The sequence below is a fragment of the Emys orbicularis genome, chromosome 3 (assembly GCF_028017835.1).
Source record: "Emys orbicularis isolate rEmyOrb1 chromosome 3, rEmyOrb1.hap1, whole genome shotgun sequence".
Lineage (NCBI taxonomy): Eukaryota > Metazoa > Chordata > Testudines > Emydidae > Emys > Emys orbicularis.
Window position 1 is genome coordinate 6098543 of NC_088685.1, and position 2067 is coordinate 6100609.

A 2067-nucleotide genomic window follows, 5' to 3' on the forward strand; every position below is an offset into this window, starting at 1 on the left:
GGTCTGTGCCTGGCACGGAAGGTGGTCCTGCTCCCAGACCTGTGCCCAGGGCTGGGGAAGGGACAAACTAACCCACCCTGACTGTGGAGCCACCTTGGGCTTGTCCACACTGGAGGAACATTGTCAAGCCACGACCCCATTTGAACTCCCGCTCGTCCCGGTTAGTACCAGCACAGCGCCAGTGCCGAAGCCACACGTCCACTGGGCCCAGCTCCAGCCGTGTAGATGCTCACACGCGTCTGGTTTGTACCAACAAGTGAACAGCGCAGGGGAGTTGGGGCGGGAGAACCCTACAGTGAAACCCCAACAAGATTTTTTTCTTGAGTCACTGAAACTGCTTAAAACTAAGCAGATCAGAACGGAACGCCCCGGGGTGCTCTGCGTTTGAAATTAACATGCCCGTAGCTACCTAGCAAGGCAGCAGGTGCGCCCCCTACGATGGGAACACATTGCTCACGTTGGTTTGGTGACAAGGTTCATTTCATACTGTTCCTCCCAGCCACACACAGTTATCGAGTCCACTTTATCCCCCAGGTGCAAACATAACCCACTGGTCAGGGTGTGTTAGAGGTCCCCATCTGTAGCCTGCAGCTGGGAAGCTCTAACTCTAGCAGCTCATGCTTTTAGCTATGGAGGTCCCCGGGTCAATCCCCAGGGGACAGCCATGGCATAAGCATCCCAGGAGTTAATTCGGGTGATTGGCACCCGGGTCAGCCTAGCCCAGGTGGGAGCAACCTCACTGCAAAGCCGTGCCTGTGTCCTCACTAGCACTGCGCGGCGTGTGTGGGGCTAGGACTTGTGAGGGCACGTCCCATGGTTCTTTGTGCTGCTCTACGATTCTTCTCCATGGAGCCGGGAGAGAACTTGTCTGTCCTTCCGGGTACACAGGGGGAATTGTGGGAAGGCACTGGAGGACTATCAGCGGCTGAGCCTGTGTCCTCACCGTGAAGCCGGCAGGTTCCAGGCTGAAGGGAAAGCAGCACCTACCCCCTCAGCGGGGCCAGCTAACCCAGGGTGAAATTCACTCCAGTGCTCAGGGCTGGCCCAAGAGCTAGTCACCACTTTCAGCCGTGTTCTGCCCGGAACGCCCATTGCAGGTGAGAGCTGCCTGGAAGTTCTTTTCAAAGCAAACAAACATTTGGGGGGGGGGGGGAGAGGAAGGGATGGCGAATAGTCAAAAAAAATTGCTGAAACTAATCACAACAAAGATTTTTTTGTTTTCACATCAAAAATTTGTTTGTTTGCTTTTTGGGACCCCGCCCCCTTTCCCACCTCCATTTTTCCAGGGGGGAAAGGAGGAGGGGGGGAAAGGTTTTCTATTAAAACCTTCCCAAAAACTTTCATTTTGATTCATTTCATAAAAAAACCCTGCACAAATTTTCAGATGAAATGAACAATTTAAATGCCGTTTGACGTTTCTCCATGGAAAATGCTCAAACAGCCTTAACTTACTGCAGGCGCTAATGAATTCTGAGGACAAACCTGGCAGGCTTTCTGGCCAGTTTCTAAATGGAGGAAACTGAGGCACAGAGAGAGCATGGCAAGTCACGGAGATCGCACAGGAAGTCTTCTGCCAGCGCAAGGACTCACACCCCAGGCTTTAACGGCCCAGCCAGGTAGCGTCAAAGCTGAGCCTGGAACCCGGGCAAGCTAGTCAGCCAACTTGTACGTAAAGTCAAACTAAAGTTCTGTCTGGCCCAAGTCAGTGTTCAAAACAGTACCCTGAAGCCCGGTAACACAGGAGGGAAGGCAAACATCATTTCCTGCCTTTTTGAAAGCACCAGAGAAAAATCAAAGAAAGCTTCTCTGATTTTATCCTTGCAGCTGGCAGGGTCATTGATTGACATGTGTTGGGGCTAGTGCCCCCAGTGGAAGCAGGACTAATATCTAGGCCTCTGCCCAGGGATCAGTTTCACTGTAGAAGGGATGATCCCTAGGCAGGCATTAGTGTGGTGACTGAGTGGCATGATCCTGGCTTGTGGTGCTAAGGGTCCAAGCTTCCAATCCCAAGGAAGGCCTGGTTGTGGATGTATAAACAACAGGACCTTAAATTTGGATGTCTGGGGT